Source organism: Schistocerca nitens, chromosome 12 (assembly GCF_023898315.1).
Source record: "Schistocerca nitens isolate TAMUIC-IGC-003100 chromosome 12, iqSchNite1.1, whole genome shotgun sequence".
NCBI classification, from domain to species: Eukaryota; Metazoa; Arthropoda; class Insecta; order Orthoptera; family Acrididae; genus Schistocerca; species Schistocerca nitens.
This window is the reverse complement of record NC_064625.1, coordinates 22,620,708-22,639,812: the sequence shown is the minus strand read 5'-3', so window position 1 is coordinate 22,639,812 and position 19,105 is coordinate 22,620,708. Positions and strand designations below refer to the sequence as shown.

At 44.6% G+C, this 19,105-nt stretch overlaps 1 protein-coding gene across 1 annotated transcript in view; it reads right to left on the bottom strand.

Annotated features, from left to right (window-relative positions):
- The window catches only part of LOC126215329 (putative carbonic anhydrase 3), a 119,323-nt gene that overhangs the window by 58,898 nt on the left and 41,320 nt on the right, over positions 1 to 19,105 (bottom strand). The gene's annotated exons all lie outside the window — the stretch shown is intronic.

Genomic DNA, 19,105 nt, shown 5'->3' with positions numbered 1-19,105 from the left:
TGAACCATTTTTTGTTGGTGATGTGAGCGAGAAGTGGAAACGGGAAGGAGCAACCACAGTTGAGCCGACACCGGGCACACACTGACGGACAGGGGACGTTGAGCATTCCGGAGGGTAATTGTAAAAAATAGCAGTACATCAGCGCGAGGAACCACTCCTGAGTTCCAAAGCGCTGCCAGCAGTCCAGCTGACACAATGACTGAGCGTAGGGAGCTGAAAAGAATGTGGCACAGTGGTCGAGCAACTCCTCATGACACGCACATATCTGCAGTCAACGTCAAGCGGTGTTTGAGGTGGTGCAAATGGCGACGCCAACGGTCAGTGGATGACAGGAAACGAGTATTTCCCTTGGTGAACCACACTGTATCCTGTGGCAATGTGACGGAAGTGCTCAGGTTCAACCAGTCCCTCGAGAATGTTACATGCTGTCACATGCAATGACAAAAGTGGAATAAAGAGGAGATGATGTTACAGTATGGGGGCGTTTTTCATGGTTAAGGAGTGGTCTTTTTGTTGTCCTTAAGGAAAGGCAGAATGAGCAAGAATATGAACATGTTTGGCAGCATTGTGTTCTGCATTCAGCAGAGGAACAGTTCGGATATGATGATTGTTTCTTTCAGCATGACAATGCGCCTGTCATGCAGCAGCATCTGTGAGGCAATGATTTGTAGGCAGTAACATTCCTGAAATGGCCTGGCCTGACCAGAGCCCCAATCTGAACACAATGCAACACCTCTCAGGTGAGTTACAACGTCGACTTCGCTCCCACGCTAGCGTCCGAAATCGCTATCTTCTCCAGTTTTGGCCACTGATGATGAATGGGTTGCCATTCCTCCGTAGACATTCACACACCTCATTGAAGAGTCCTAAGCAAAGTTCAAGTTGTCCTAATGGCGAAGGGTAGCCGCACACCTTATATTAATATTCACTAATAGTTGTCCAGAGCCTTCTGATCAGAGAGTATATTTTGGTCAGCAACGCCGACATCGTCAATCGTTCAGTGCTCATACCAAGAAGAATTGTCTCAGGTGCAGCACTGCGCCAGACTTTCTTCTTGTAATGATTTCCATTAACGTCCTACAAAAAACTATTCGTGGTGTAACCCATTAACATACACCATATGATCAAAAGTACCCGAACACCCCCAAAAACATACGTTTTTCCTATTAGCAGTATTGCGCTGCCACCTACTGCCAGGTACTCCACATAAGCGACCTCAGTAGTCATTAGACATCGTGAGAGAGCACAACGGGACACTCCGGGAACTCACAGACTTCAGACGTCTTGAGGTGATTGGGTGTCACTTGTGTCATACGCCTGTACTCGAGATTTCCACGCTCCTAAACATCCCTAGGCCCACTGTTTCCGATGTGATAGTGAAGTAGAAACGAGAAGGGACACGTACAGTACAAAAGCGTACATGCCGACCTCGTCTGTTGACTGACAGAGACCGCCGACAGCTGAATAGGGTCGTAATGTGTAATAGGCAGACATCTATCCACACCATCTCACAGGAATTCCAAACTGCATCAGGATCCACTGCAAGTACTATGACTCTTAGGCGGGAGGTGAGAAAACTTGGATTTCATGGTCGAGCGGCTGCTCATAAGCCACACAACACTCTGGTAAATGCTAAACGACGCCTCGCTTGGTGTAAGGAGCGTAAACGTTGGACGATTGAACAGTGCGAAAACGTTGTGTGGAGTGACGAATCACGGTACACAATGTGGCGACCCGATGGCAGGGTGTCGGCATGGCGAATGCCTGGTGAACGTCATCTGCCAGCGTGTGTGATGCCAACAGTAAAATTCGGAGGCGGTGGTGTTATGGTGCGCTCGTGTTTTTCATGGAGGGAGCTTCCATCCCTTGCTGTTTTGCATCGCAGTTTCACGGCACAGGCCTACATTGATGTTTTAAGCACCTTCTTGCTTCCCACTCTTGAAAAGCAATTTGGGGATGGCGATTGCATCTTTCAACACTTTCGATCACCTGTTCATAACGCGCGGCGTGTGGCGGAGTGGTTACACGACAATGACGTCCCTGTAATGGACTGGCCTGCACAGAGTCCTGACCTCAATGCTACGGAACATCTTTGGGATGTTTTGGAAAGCCGACTTGGTGCTAGGCTTTACTGACCGACATCTATACCTCTCCTCAGTGCAGAACTCCGTGAAGAATGGGCTGCCATTCCCCAGGAAACCTTCCAACACGTGATTGAACGTATGCCTGCGAGTGTAGAAGTTGTCATCAAGGCTAAGGGAGGGCCAACAGCATATTGAATTCCAGCATTACCGATGGAGGCCGCCACGAACTTGTAAGCCATTTTCAGCCAGGTGTCCGGATACTTTTGATCACATAGTGTACACAACTGATACGTTCTGTGTCGTGAAAGATGGAACGTAGTGGAACTAAGTAGTTTTGGCAATGACATGCGCAACTGCAGTCCGTGCCGATGTACATCTGCATCAAAATCTACATTCATATTCCGCAAGCCACCGTATGGTGCTTGGCAGAAGGTACCATGTACCACTACTAGTAGTGATTTCCTTTCCTGTTCGACTCGCAAGTAGAACTAGGGAAAAACGACTGCCCTTATACCTCTGTACAAGCCCTGATTTCTGGTATCTTCGCGGTCCTTACACAAAATGAATGTTCATGGCAGTGGAATCGTTCTGCAGTCACCTTCAAATGCTGGTTCTCTAAATTTTTCTCAACAGCGTTCATCGAAAAGAATGTTGTTCCTCCAGGGGTTCCCATTTGAGTTCCCAAAGTATCTCCTCAATACTTGCGTGTTGTTCGAATCTAGGAGCCCGCCTCTGAGTTGCTTCCATGTCTTCGCCTGATTCCGACCTGGTGCTAATCCCACACGCTCCAGCATTACTCGAGAACAGGTTCCACTTGATTCCTGTGTGTGGTGTCGTTTAGACACTTTCCCAAAATGCTCCAAATAAACAGAAGTTAACCATTAGCCTTCCCTACCACAATTCTCACATGCTGATTTCGCTGCATATCGCTTTGTAGCGTTACATTCAGATATTTAAACGATGTGACTGTGGTGAAGCGGTACACTACTAACGACGTACTCAAACGTTATAGGTCTGTTATTGTTACTCATCCACATTTACTTAAAGTTTTTCTGGTTTTTGAGCTAGTTGTAGAAATACAGACGCAATGGCTAACAGCACGGCTTTTGAACTCAGTTTCACGCAGCAGCAGCGTGTCTGTGTCAACAAGGCTTTAGGAAGAAGAGGTTACTCACCTGTGTGGCCATTATTCAATATCTTAAATTGATATGAAGACCACATTAAATCTGGGACCTGCAGCGGTGCCTGGATATCGAGGGACTCGGTTCGACTCATGTCGATATCCAAGGGGCTCTGCGCGCTGCCACCGCATTCAGGGAACGTACTCGGCCAGTGGACAGGACCTGCCAAACGGAGGGCACAACTCAGGCATCGCGATGAGTCAACAGCAGAGTCCGTGGAAGAAGGTACCTGACAGCTGCCGTGGGCATGGCGCAGTCGCTTCGCACATCTACATCAACCAACCACGTGATGCGATTCTGTACACGTCTCTAATGTAATGCTTCAGTGTAGATGACTGTTGTTTCTACCTTCTGCTGCTGCCAGTTGTCAGGAATCTTCTTACACCGATTCTACCACAGTTGTCGCAACTCAGAAATAGGTTCATCAGTAACTATACTTTGTATACACTACTTTGTCACGTAATTATGAACTCCACCTTGTGTTCAACCATTGACAACAGTTTTCTTGTTAAGGGGAGCTTGCAGGTCCAATGCAGTCAAGGTCAAATAAGCAAAATTTATGTACCTTAACCTCCAGTGAAAAGAACAATCTAAAAATTTTACTGGAACTTATCCTTGATATTTATGTCTTCTGAAACAGAATTAAGAGATAAGACACAAAAGAACCAGCTCTATATATATATATATATATATATATATATATATATATATATATATATATATATGGGTTGAAAATTAATGTGAACCCCTGTACTTACTTCAGAGTGGTTTATTAATAAAGTTTTTGACCCCCATTTGCCCATAATACAGCTGCGAGTCTTCTTGGGATAACGGCGTATAATGTTTGCATACTCTCCAGTGGAGTGTTATGTCACTCTTTGGTCACAACCTCTTCTGACTCTTGTAGTGACAAGGGAGAGACAAAGATCTGCCCCAGAGTCCGCACTCCAATACCACCCACAAGGGTTCCATAATGTCCAAGTCCAGGGACTGTGCTGGACAGGGAAGACACTGCAGTTCAGCTGCAGGCTCCTCATACCACGACTGTACTGTCCCGGCTGTGTGAGTGGGTGCATTATCGTCCTGAAATATGGCATCATTGTTGGGGACCAACATTTGAATCATGGGGTGCACCTGATCACCAGAAGTGTTCACATAATCGTTGGCTGTAACACGGCCTTTGAGAGTAATTATGGGACCAGCAGAATACCCACACCATCACACTCCCACCTCCATGCTTAACCATTGGAATCAGGCAATCAGAATTGTACGCTTCTTTTGACGTTCTCCAGAAGCAAACCCGGCCTGATGTTGGAAATAACGAAAACGTTGACTCGTCGGACCGTACGTTGTGTCTCTGCTGATCAGCCGTCCAGGATTTATGCTCCTGGCATCATGTTATGCGATTCTATTCGTTGGTGTTCGTCACTAAAGGTTTCGGTATAGCAGCTCGTCCATGAATAGTCACTTTATGGAGTTCTTGGCGGACAGTGTCGATAGATACAGGGTCTTGAAGATGGCCACTGAGCTCTGTAGACACTTTAGCCGCCATAGTTTTGCGTTGTTTTGACACAATTCGTGTTAACGTACGACGATCTCTGTCACTTGGTTTTGATTTGCGCCCACTATCACGTTTACATGATGATGTAGACTGTCATGACTATTGAAACAGTTGCTCTTAAAACATTCAATAATTTGGTTGTCTTGGTTACTGATACACACACACACACACAGCCTGAACTGTTGTCTATTGAGTCATAGACCAATATAATAGCATCAAGAGGAGAAAACACACATTAAGGGATTACATGACATCTCATATACCAATACTTGTTTATCACATGGTGAAGACAATAAGCGCAAGGAAAAATCCACTGTAGCCACTGATTTTGTCCTAAAAGTTATCACTCATTCTCAGTCTGTTAATTTATTACTGACTTATTTGAGGTAGCCAATGGTGCAATAAAAATAAATAAACTAAGCGCTCTTTACCCGACTTCTGCCGAAAATGAAATCTAAGGTACATGCTGAAATTTCGGCCAGTAGCGACATTTTGCTAGCGACAGAGGTGCTCTCTCAGTGCAGTACTGAGTAGAGACTTTGTTCCTCGCTCTCTGCGTACACGCACGAGCGCACTCGCTCCTGCTACGTGTTCCCACTACAAGAGTGTCACCGGAACGACTTCCCTCCACGCAAAAAGTGAAAGAGTATATCATCCACTGTCTTTTCCTCACTCCTCTGGCTCATTGCGTCAGAAATAGTCCACCAATCAGCGTTACTCTTACAAATGAGAGAATGGCTAACCCGAACAATCCGGAAATATATAGCATCTGCGTTAGACTTTTACTGTCCACTTGTGAGAACTATGAAACTGCGCACTAGGTCCATCAAAAAAATGCGTATGCTGGAGCTCTCCCAAACAATACAATGGGTTTTGCTTTTAAGGTGAACACGCAGGCCATTATCCCTTTTCTCTGGCAAAAACTGTTTTGGTCTGTGGGGGGTCAGCCGGCCGGCACAGCTGCATGCTAACCCACCCTCCTACGGTCTTTCCAGCGGGCTGGTTGCCTCTGCCTAACAAAAACTCCTGTGGCCGTCGTGTCTTGAATGTTTGTGTACGCCAGCCTCGACTTTTTAATCTCGGTGCGCACTTGCGATTTATTTATTAGATTTGCATATCGATTAAATGGAAATATCTAAAATTGACTCTACCCTATCGAGTTTGGGCTCAAATGAAACCTCTTGATACGCAGAATACGATGGTGAGATAGGAATATGTAAGAAATAAATAAACAATCACATACTGCAGCTGGCAGCACTAGCAGTGGAGGATATATAAAGTAGAATGAGAATTTTCACTGTGCAGCGGGGTGTGCACTGATATGAAACTTCCTGGCAGATTAAAACTGTGTGCCGGACCGAGACTCGAACTCGGGACCTTTGCCTTTCGCGGGCAAGTGCTGTACCAACTGAGCTACCCAAGCACGACTCACGCCCCATCATCACAGCTTTACTTCTGCCAGTATCTCGTCTCCTACCTTCCAGACTTTACAGAAGCTCTCCTGCGAACTTGCTTGCGAAAGGCAAAGGTCCCGAGTTTGAGTCTCAGTCCGGCACACAGTTTTAATCTGCCAGGAAGTTTGATATATAAAGTAGATGTTTAATGCACCATTGTCTGCTGTTCGTCAGTGACAAAGGCTGGAATCAGCACGCCAATATCACAACTTGACCTCCGCCGAGTGGTGACAGGTGGCCTTTTCAGATGACTCACGTTTTATGCTCCATCGAAGAGATGGCCATCGGCGTGTACAGCGTCAAAGTCTGCAACAGTTGTGCCCTGGGGAATGTCTTCGTGGCATTCCCGGGTGATCTCGCCATTCTTGAGGGCACAGTGGATCAACACAAGTATACATTTATCGTTTGGGACCATTTCGACCCCTAGATGCAGTTTGCGTTTCTTTGACATGATAGCATCTACCAGCAGGACAATGCAACGTGTCACACAGCTTGCATTGTACGTGCATGGTTCTAAGAGCACCAGAATGAGTTTACGTACTCTCCTGGCCACCCAACGCCTCTGGATTTGAACCTCCTCAACTGAGAAACCTACCGCAGCTGGCAACTGAACTGGAGTTGGCTTGGCTCCAGATCCCTGTCGGTGCCTCTCAGAACCTCAATGACACCCTTCATGCACGCCTCGCAATGGTCTGCACACCAAAATATGGTTATTTGGGCTTTTGACAGGAGGTCACATTAATACGAGGGTGAGTCAAATGAAAACCTTAAATATTTCTTTAAATATTATTTATTGTGCAGAAGTGTTACAAATCTGTTTCACTTTTCAACATAATCTCTCCCACTCTCAATGCAAGTCCTCCAGCGGTTACAAGGTCATAAACGCCTTTAGAAAAAAATTCTTTTGGTAGTCCGGGCAACCACTCATGCAGCGCGTGGCGTACCTCCATCAAAACGGAACTTCTTTCCTCCCATTGCGTCTTTGAGTGGTCCAAACATATGGAAATCACTTGGGGCAAGGTCTGGTGAGTATGGTGAATGAGGAAGACACTCAAAATGCAGTTCTGTGATCGTTGCAACTGTTGTACGGGCAGTGTGGGGCCTTGCATTGTCATGTTGCAGGACACCTGCTGACAGCAATCCACGTCGCCTTGATTTGATTGCAGGTCGCAGATGATTTTTTAGGAGATCTGTGTATGGTGCACTGGTGACAGTGGTCCCTCTAGGCATGTGATGCTCCAAAATGACGCCTTTTTCGTCCCAAAAGAGAGTCAGCACAACCTTTCCTGCTGATGGTGCCGTTGGATACTTCTTTGGTTTTGGTGATTAAGGAATGACGCCATTCTTTGCTCGCTCTCTTCGTTTCCGGCTGGTAGAAATGAACTCAGGTTTCGTCCCCAGTAACGATTCTTGCATGGGAGCGATCACCTTCTCGTTCAAAGCGCAGAAGAAGTTCTTCGCAAGCATCAACCCGCCGTTCTCTCATTTCAGGAATCAGCTGCCGTGGCACCCATCTTGCAGACACTTTGTGAAACTGGAGCACATCGTGCACAATGTGGTGTGCTGAGCCGTGACTAATCTGTAAACATGCTGCAATGTCATTCAGTGTTACTCGGCCATTTTCCTTCACTATGACTTCAACTGCTGCAATGTTCTGTGGAGACACAACTCGTTGTGCCTGACCTGGACGAGGAGCATCTTCCACTGAACTCACACCATTTGCGAACTTCCTACTCCATTCGTAAACTTGCTGCTGTGACAAAACATGCTGAACCTTCATTCGTCGATGAATTTCAATAGGTTTCACACCTTCACTACGCAAAAACCGAATAACAGAACGCTGTTCTTCCCTGGTGCAAGTCCCAAGTGGGGCGGCCATCTTTATACTGATACTGCGATGGTATGTGTGCATCTGCACTGTGCTGGCACCTATAGGCCATTCTGCACGCTGTTGGTAGCACGTTTACCAACTTACAGGATAACGGCACGAAATTTCGATTTGTTATTACAAATTTTAGGTTTTCATTTGACTCACCATCGTATAAATGGACAGAGTGGATACTCGTTGTTGGCTCCATCATGCAAAGCAGTTCAATAAGTTTTGTCTACATTTATTAGATTTCTTTTTCTTTATTTCAGATCTTAAATAATTACTGTTAAATAACTACCAGAAATGCCAACACCTCAACAGAGAGTACAGGGTGTGATGTGGTAAGTGAGAACGAAATGACCCAATTCTGTACAATGAGATTTCCGACGTGAAATTCAAAGGGAGCCACAAGATATTAAGATGATTAAGACTTGTTGTGACAAATTTCTAGCCACTTGGAGCGTAAACAGGCAGTCAGGTTCTGGCAGAAAACAAATCTGTGTTGAAATGGTAGAGGAGATGAGAGAAACTTTCCAAAGGAACCCATCAAAGTCAGTTTTCCAATCATCACGAGAGCTAAACATCCCTCACTTAGCAGTTCACAAGGTGCTGCATAAACAGCTTCTGTTGCACGCTTACAAATTCTTGAAGTGAAACGGCTAGTCATTGAAAAAGATCGGCTTGCAGCTTCGCCACGAATTTGGATCAGGCAAAACCCCCGGCATCTAGGAAAGCTCGTTTTCTCTGACAAAGCAACGTTCCATACATGTGAGAACATCAATCGGCACAATATTTGTATCTGGGGTTCCAAACGTCTCCAGACGTTTCAGAAACATATATATGAAGATAGTAACTGTTCTCGAAAGAACAGATACCATTGATGGCCGTGCAGCTTCTGTAGAATAAATTATAATTAGTTGAAACCCTCAGCTGCCGACATGTGTTGTTGATATACCTCGATGGGGACAGCTGAAAATGTGTCCCCCCACCGGGACTCGAACCCTGGATCTCCTGCTTAACTGGCAGATGCTCTGTCCATCTGAGCCACCGAGGACACAGATGAATAGCGCAACTGCAGGGACTTATCCCTTGTGCGCTTCCCGTGAGACCCGCATTCCCACCTGTCCAAAATCTACATATGTAATGTACATAATAGATCTTTGCCCATCCACTCATTACTCGCGCACACTAAGGTGACGATTCCCGTAAGAGTTCGTCCAACCTGTGCGCATTCGCACAGACGAAGGTCAATGGCTGGGTAGCCTTTAACTATATATATACATATGAAGATAGTAACTGTTCTCGAAAGAACAGACACCATTGATTTTCATCTGTGTCCTCGGTGGCTCAGATGGATCGAACGTCTGCCATGTAAGCAGGAGATCCTGGGTTCGAGTCCCGGTCGGGGCACACATTTTCAGCTGCCCGCATCGAGGTATATCAACAATACCTGTTGGCAGCTGAGGGTTTCAATTAATTATCATTGTTTCAGAAATATATCAGAGACAGCCAAAAGGTAAATGTGTCAAGTGCGCTGATCAAAGGCAGCGTAGCTGCACCAGTACCCCCACATAGGAAACAGTAACAGGAACTGTTTGCCTGGACACCCCTGAGCAATTTGCTGCCCCTCGGTTTCTTTCCATTCTACCAAATGTGATCGTCAGTAGGATGGTTCACCACCGCTCTGGAGTTAACATGTTCGTGACCTCCAGGACTGAACCTTTCCATAGCAATGGATAGGAAGTGATGGACAAACCAACGGACCACTGCCATCATCAGACTGTGCTCTGGATTTCTTTTTGCTGGCTTACGTGAAAGACATCATGTATGCTCGAAATGTCAGTGCAGTAGTTTTTATTACCCCAGACATGTCGAAATGGGTCGATCAGAGTCGTTCCATAAATCTGGCACTCACAATGCACTCGCATGATTCTCACTATGCACTTTAAGTAATTTGGTTTTCCAGCAGACTCTGGAGAAGGTCTGAACGAATGTGTTACGTTACTTCGCTTATAAAAATCCCTTGCAGTCCCCACTGATAATTACCTGTCTATTGTCAGACTGGTGCATATCATATGCTACTCATTACTGATCTACTGTCATTAGTATTTGGACTTTATTCCCATATCTGTTGCTAAGGTAAAGTACTCAAAATTTCTGGGTGTGTGCATTGACGAGAAATTGAATTGGAAGAAACACATCGATGATGTGCTGAAACGGTTAGGTTCAGCTACTTATGCTGTTAGGGTTATTGCAAATTTTTGTGATAAACATATCAATAAATCAGCCTACTATGCCTATTTTCATTCACTGCTTTCATATGGCATCATATTTTGGGGCAATTCGTCATTAAGAGAGAAAGTATTCATTGCACAAAAGCGTGTAATCAGAATAATAGCTGGAGCCCAACCAAGATCACCTTGCAGACATTTATTTAAGGAACTTGGGATATTCACAGTACCTTCGCAATACATATATTCACTTATGAAATTTGTCATTAATAGCCCATCCCAATTCAAAAATAACAGCGAAGTGCATAGCTACAACCCTAGAAGAAAGGATGATATTCACTATTTTGGTTTAAATTTCACTTTGGCACAGACAGCGGTGAATTATGCTGCCACAAAAATCTTTCGTCATTTGCCAAATCGTATTAAAAGTCTGACAGATAGCCAACCAACATTTAAAAGCAAATTAAAAGAATTTCTGAATGACAACTCATTCTACTCAATAGATGAATTCTTAGATATGGAGTAGTAACTGTAAAAAAAAGGTTAATTAATTATTTCGTGTAAAGAAAACTTATGTTAAAGTGTCACATTCCACATCATTACAAAAACTGTCGTATTCATGATCTATGGAACAAGGATTAATGTATGTATGTATGTATCAGTTCATAAAATAGTTAACAGATGTAATTAATAACGCCAATTGCACTTATAAAAACAGTCCTGATGACACAAATCACATTTATTGGTGATTCATTTCAGTCCAAAACTGGACCATCGTCAGACCATAATCCAAAGTTGACGTGTGGAGATGGCTCCATGGAGCAGCAACTGCAATAGTCTGCATTAAGAGTGATGTAAGAATTCTGAGTGTCTTCAGTGGTAATGTTTCTCCTCTCATCTTCAATAGTGTATGTAATTTTAATGAGATAGATTATTAATTGACTAGTGGATGAGAATGAAACTTTCTTTTTTGTTACAGTTGGTGAAGTTACTGTAGTATCCTTGTCGCTACTGTAGTGCCCTCGTCGCCACTGGAGAGTTTTGTGCCAGAAAGAAAGAGAGAGGAGGATGTCTGGTGGCTGATTTCCTCTTTCTGCATCACAACTGCGCACATGGACTAACAGGTTTCATTAATTACATGATCAGGAAGCTACTTATTTTCAATACAGTCCATGTGTTGTGGTAGAAGCTCTTCCGTAATAGTCCTCTTGCAGACAGTATCAGTAATCTGGCTATAATATAACACCATTGAAGCTGCCCCACCGCTTAGGATAGGGAAAGTTAGATTTGTGCGATATTCCGAGCGCAAGTCACAGCCAGGTGCGGGCCGGATTGCAGTGAGTTATGCATACCAGCAGTTGCGAAGTAGAATGGAGGCCGCAGGGCCATTGAACCACTGAAAACAGTAAATGCAGCGGTTTGCATGTCGCAAGCTACAGGCAGAAGGGGCCCACTGGCGCAACCCTGGTGACGTGCGTACATGGCTCGGAGCATCGCATTAGCGATACAGAGGTGCACAGCTGAGTATAAGTAGGTGTCGTTTTCTAACGAGATTGATTCAAGTGTGCAGCTCTCCTGGACGGCGGGGCGTGTCACACCTCCGGGCTACACACAGCAACAGACAGGGCGCCAGTGTCCCAGTCCCCAGTGGGTCGTTGGTTTGGCCCTCTGAGGCCAACACGGGGTCCGCAGCCAGCCAGCTGTGGGCCACTCTACGGCTCGCTACCACGGGCAGTAGTCTCGGCTCCCGACACACGCCGGAGACATTCCGAGGTGAGGGCAGCAGATTCGGACAGCCGTCTCACAGGCGGCTGCGGCCACCACAATCTCAGCTATGCCAGCAAGGAAGGAAGCGGCGGGCCGCTCGGCGGCTCCCGGCAGAGCAGTGCTGAGTCAACGGGGAAGAAGACTGCTGAGCCAGCTGCAGGCGCAGCCCTGATGACGCAGTCCTACATGGCCGACACACAGCAGCGCCTTGCACAGGTCGCTGGGGCAGCGGCCTCAGCATTTTGGGGCCATGTGATGTGGACCGAGGTGAACAGGGTACTGTTGTTGTTGTTGTTGTGGTCTTCAGTCCTGAGACTGGTTTGATGCAGCTCTCCATGCTACTCTATCCTGTGCAAGCTTCTTCATCTCCCAGTACCTACTGCAGCCTACATCCTTCTCAATCTGCTTAGTGTATTCATCTCTTGGTCTCCCTCTACGATTTTTACCCTCCACACTGCCCTCCAATGCTAAATTGGTGATCCCTTGATGCCTCAAAACATGTCCTACCAACCGATCCCTTCTTCTAGTCAAGTTGTGCCACAAACTCCTCTTCTCCCCAATCCTATTCAATACCTCCTCATTAGTTACGTGATCTACCCACCTTATCTTCAGCATTCTTCTGTAGCACCACATTTTGAAAGCTTCTATTCTCTTCTTGTCCAAACTAGTTATCGTCCATGTTTCACTTCCATACATGGCTACACTCCATACAAATACTTTCAGAAACGACTTCCTGACACTTAAATATATACTCGATGTTAAGAAATTTCTCTTCTTCAGAAACTATTTCCTTGCCATTGCCAGTCTACATTTTATATCCTCTCTACTTCGACCATCATCAGTTATTTTACTCCCTAAATAGCAAAACTCCTTTACTACTTTAAGTGTCTCATTTCCTAATCTAATCCCCTCTGCATCACCCGATTTAATTTGACTACATTCCATTATCCTCGTTTTGCTTTTGTTGATGTTCATCTTATATCCTCCTTTCAATACACTGTCCATTCCGTTCAACTGCTCTTCCAAGTCCTTTACGGTCTCGACAGAATTACAATGTCATCGGCAAACCTCAAAGTTTTTACTTCTTCTCCATGGGTACTGTAGTGGAAACAAATAAATCATTTCGAAAGTTCTCACTAAGTTTTAATACGGAAACTCTGGCAACCACCTACTACATTAGGTGTCTTCCCACTACATTTGGTCATCCTGATACATTCAGTGGCAGATGTCGCCATTACACTATGTCCTGTCGTAGCCTAAGCCCGTTCTGCGAATGAATGTAAGATGCCAACTAGAACGAGCCAGTGAGAGTGACTAAGCTAGTCACTGACTGAGGCCCTCCGGTCAGCGGCGGCGGCCCAAATACGCGCTGTCAATAGGGCGTTGGCGGCTTCCTGCTTGCAAGTCTGCCTCTGACCTCTCTCGTAACAGGCGAGTTTGATCGAGTGCCTACTATCGATCTTCTCGCTCCATCTTTGCCGACCAGTGTCCAGGCAACAGATTAAGGCCAGCACAGTTGTTTTCTGAGACGTTGACAACATCTGAAGCTCTTTCTCTATCAAGTCGGATTGAGGGAGGACATAGAAGCAATTCAGAGGTGGCCTGCTAGATTTGTTACTGGTAGGTGGCAGGGGTAAAATACAGGGTGCGAAAGTCTATCTACAATTTCTACAGAAACCAGATGGCAGTTATAAGAGTCGAGGGGCATGAAAGGGAAGCAGCGGTTGGGAAGGGAGTGAGACAGGGTTGTAGCCTCTCCCCGAAGTTGTTCAATCTGTATATTGAGCAAGCAGTAAAGGAAACAAAAGAAAATTCGAAGTAGGTATTAAAATCCATTGAGAAGAAATAAAAACTTTGAGGTTCGCCGATGACATTGTAATTCTGTCAGAGACAGCAAAGGACTTGGAAGAGCAATTGAACGGAATGGACAGTGTCTTGAAAGGAGGATATAAGATGAGCATCAACAAAAGCAAAACGAGGATAATGGAACGTAGTCGAATTAAGTCGGGTGATGCTGAGGGAATTACATTAGGAAATGAGACACTTAAAGTAGTAAAGGAGTTTTGCTATTTGGGGAGCAAAATAACATAATGGTGGAAGTAGAGAGAATATAAAATGTACACTGGCAGTGGCAAGAAAAAGCGTTTCTGAAGAAGAGAAATTTGTTAACATCGAGTATAGATTTAAGTGTCAGGAAGTCGTTTTTGAAAGTATTTGTATGGAGTGTAGCCATGTATGGAAGTGAAACATGGACGATAGTTTGGACAAGAAGAGAATAGAAGCTTTCGAAATGTGGTGCTACAGAAGAATGCTGAAGATTAGATGGGTTGATCACATAACTAATGAGGAGGTATTGAATAGAATTGGGGAGAAGAGGAGCTTGTGGCACAACTTGACAAGAAGAAGGGATCGGTTGATAGGACATGTTCTGAGGCATCAAGGGATCACCAATTTAGTATTGGAGGGCAGCGTCGAGGGTAAAAATCGTAGAGGGAGACCAAGAGATGAATACACTAAGCAGATTCAGAAGGATGTAGGTTGCAGTAGGTACTGGGAGATGAAGAAGCTTGCACAGGATACAGTAGCATGGAGAGCTGCATCAAACCAGTCTCAGGACTGAAGACCACAACAACAACAAGGTTTGATCATCACACGAGTGTTACGGAAATCCTTCAGCAACTCGGGTGGGAGTCCCTAGAGGAAACGAGGCGTTCTTTTGGTGAATCGCTACTGAGGAAATTTAGAGAACCAGCATTTGAGGCTGACTGCAGTACAATTTTACTGCCGCCAACTTATATTTCGCGGAAGGACCACAAAGATAAGAGAGATTAGGGCTCGTACAGAGGCATATAGACAGTCATTTTTCCCTCGTTCTGTTTGGGAGTGCAACACCTACTTATAGATTAGCAATAACAGCCAACCAGTTGCAAAATACGGGTTTATTTAACTTTGATCACGGTTTCGACCCCCATGAAGCATGGACCTTGCCGTTGGTGGGGAGGCTTGCGTGCCTCAGCGATACAGATGGCCGTACCGTAGGTGCAACCACAACGGAGGGGTATCTGTTGATAGGCCAGACAAACGTGTGGTTCCTGAAGAGGGGTAGCAGCTTTTTCAGTAGTTGCAGGGGCAACAGTCTGGATGATTGACTGATCTGGCCTTGTAACATTAACCAAAACGGCCTTGCTGTGCTGGTACTGCGAACGGCTGAAAGCAAGGGGAAACTACAGCCGTAAATTTTCCCGAGGACATGCAGCTTTACTGTATGATTAAATGATGATGGCGTCCTCTTGGGTAAAATATTCCGGAGGTAAAATAGTCCCCCATTCGGATCTCCGGACGGGGACTACTCAAGAGGACGTCGTTATCAGGAGAAAGAAAACTGGCGTTCTACGGATCGGAGCGTGGAATGTCAGATCCCTTAATCGGGCAGGTAGGTTAGAAAATTTAAAAAGGGAAATGGATAGGTTAAAGTTAGATATAGTGGGAATTAGTGAAGTTCGGTGGCAGGAGGAACAAGACTTTTGGTCAGGTGATTACAGGGTTATAAATACAAAATCAAATAGGGGTAATGCAGGAGTAGGTTTAATAATGAATAAAAAAATAGGAGTGCGGGTTAGCTACTACAAACAGCATAGTGAACGCATTATTGTGGCCAAGATAGACACGAAGCCCACACCTACTACAGTAGTACAAGTTTATATGCCAACTAGCTCTGCAGATGATGAAGAAATTGATGAAATGTATGACGAGATAAAAGAAATTATTCAGGTAGTGAAGGGAGACGAAAATTTAATAGTCATGGGTGACTGGAATTCGTCAGTAGGAAAAGGGAGAGAAGGAAACATAGTAGGTGAATATGGATTGGGGGGAAGAAATGAAAGAGGAAGCCGCCTTGTAGAATTTTGCACAGAGTATAACTTAATCATAGCTAACACTTGGTTCAAGAATCATAAAAGAAGGTTGTATACCTGGAAGAATCCTGGAGATACTAAAAGGTATCAGATAGATTATATAATGGTAAGACAGAGATTTAGGAACCAGGTTTTAAATTGTAAGACATTTCCAGGGGCAGATGTGAATTCTGACCACAATCTATTGGTTATGAACTGCGGATTGAAACTGAAGAAACTGCAAAAAGGTGGGAATTTAAGGAGATGGGACCTGGATAAACTGAAAGAACCAGAGGTCGTAGAGAGTTTCAGGAAGAGCATAAGGGAACAATTAACAGGAATGGGGGAAAGAAATACAGTAGAAGAAGAATGGGTAGCTCTGAGGGATGAAGTAGTGAAGGCAGCAGAGGATCAAGTAGGTAAAAAGACGAGGGCTAATAGAAATCCTTGGGTAACAGAAGAAATATTGAATTTAATTGATGAAAGGAGAAAATATAAAAATGCAGTAAATGAAGCAGGCAAAAAGGAATACAAACGTCTCAAAAATGAGATCGACAGGAAGTGCAAAATGGCTAAGCGGGGATGGCTAGAGGACAAATGTAAGGATGTAGAGGCCTGTCTCACTAGGGGTAAGATAGATACTGCCTACAGGAAAATTAAAGAGACCTTTGGAGAGAAGAGAACCACTTGTATGAATATCAAGAGCTCAGATGGCAACCCAGTTCTAAGCAAAGAAGGGAAGGCAGAAAGGTGGAAGGAGTATATAGAGGGTTTATACAAGGGCGATGTACTTGAGGACAATATTATGGAAATGGAAGAGGATGTAGATGAAGATGAAATGGGAGATAAGATACTGTGTGAACAGTTTGACAGAGCACTGAAAGACCTGAGTCGAAACAATGCCCCGGGAGTAGACAACATTCCATAAGAACTACTGACGGCCTTGGCAGAGCCAGTCCTGACAAAACTCTACCATCTGGTGAGCAAGATGTATAAGACATGCGAAATACCCCCAGACTTCAAGAAGAATATAATAATTCCAATCCCAAAGAAAGCAGGTGTTGACAGATGTGAAAATTACCGAACTATCAGTTTAATTTGTCACAGCTGCAAAATACTAGCGGGAATGGAAAAACTGAGAAGTCGACCTCGGGGAAGATCAGTTTGGATTCCGTAGAAATGTTGGAACACGTGATGCAATACTAACCTTACCACTTATCTTAGAAGAAAGATTAAGAAAAGGCAAACCTACATTTCTAGCATTTGTAGACTTAGAGAAAGCTTTTGACAACGTTAACTGGAATACTCTCTTTCAAATTCTGAAGGTGGCAGGGGTAAAATACAGGGAGCGAAAGGCTATTTACAATTTGTACAGAAACCAGATGGCAGTTATAAGAGTCGAGGGGCATGAAAGGGAAGCAGTGGTTGGGAAAGGAGTGAGACAGGGTTGTAGCCTCTCCCCGATGTTATTCAATCTGTATATTGAGCAAGCAGTAAAGGAAACAAAAGAAAAATTCGGAGTAGGTATTAAAATTCATGGAGAAGAAGTAAAAACTTTGAGGTTCGCCGATGACATTGTAATTCTGTCAGAGACAGCAAAGGGCTTGGAAGAGCAGTTGAACGGAATGGACAGTGTCTTGAAAGGAGGATATAAGATGAACATCAACAAAAGCCAAACGAGGATAATGGAATGTAGTCAAATTAAATCGGGTGATGCTGAGGGGATTAGATTAGGAAATGAGACACTTAAAGTAGTAAAGGAGTTTTGCTATTTAGGGAGTAAAATAACTGATGATGGTCGAAGTAGAGAGGATATAAAATGTATACTGGCAATGGCAAGGAAAGCGTTTCTGAAGAAGAGAAATTTGTTAACATCGAGTATAGATTTAAGTGTCAGGAAGTCGTTTCTGAAAGTATTTGCATGGAGTGTAGCCATGTATGGAAGTGAAATGTGGACAATAACCAGTTTGGACAAGAAGAGAATAGAAGCTTTCGAAATGTGGTGCTACAGAAGAATGCTGAAGATAAGGTGGGTAGATCACGTAACTAATGAGGAGGTATTGAATAGGATTGGGGAGAAGAGAAGTTTGTGGCACAACTTGACCAGAAGAAGGGATCGGTTGGTAGGACATGTTCTGAGGCATCAAGGGATCACCAATTTAATATTGGAGGGCAGCGTGGAGGGTAAAAATCGTAGAGGGAGACCAAGAGATGAATACACTAAGCAGATTCAGAAGGATGTAGGTAGCAGTAGGTACTGGGAGATGAAGAAGCTTGCACAGGATAGAGTAGCATGGAAAGCTGCATCAAACCAGTCTCAGGACTGAAGACCACAACAACAACAACAGTCTTCAAGAATTGCACGATAACATTTCGAATGAGGTTGCAGCAATTCCAGCAGTCCAGTTTCGACCCGCTTTCAGCAACTTGCTGAAGAAGGTCCGTAAATGCCTAGAGACGAATGGTGGTCACTTTCAACATCTGCTGTAGCCAGAGTTAGTACTGCATTTCCTTTCCTGTGCTGTGTTTCTTTGTACCCAGGAACACTGTTCTCCCAGCCAGTTTTATTTGCCCCACCCTGTGTTTGAGTGTACTAGTTTAACATGCATGAGTGTTTAATCCGGTCTGTTTCAACAACAGTTATGATATCCAAACGTTTCAATAACCCATATTGCCGGCCGCGGTGGCCGTGCGGTTCTGGCGCTGCAGTCCGGAACCGCGGGACCGCTACGGTCGCAGGTTCGAATCCTGCCTCGGGCATGGGTGTGTGTGATGTCCTTAGGTTAGTTAGGTTTAAGTAGTTCTAAGTTCTAGGGGACTTATGACCTAAGATGTTGAGTCCCATAGTGCTCAGATCCATTTGAACCATTTTTTTTAACCCATATTACGTTCCTTTCACTTAATTTCGAGTGTGAGACTAGTCTGATGGCAATGCTTTGTTTGGACTATCACATAGCATGCTATCACATAGCATGCCCAATGTCGTGTGCCTTAAGCACTGTGAGCTCAATTTTTATTAAGTGTGTTTTCTTAACAACTGATGTACCGTATGGAGGGTTCTGTG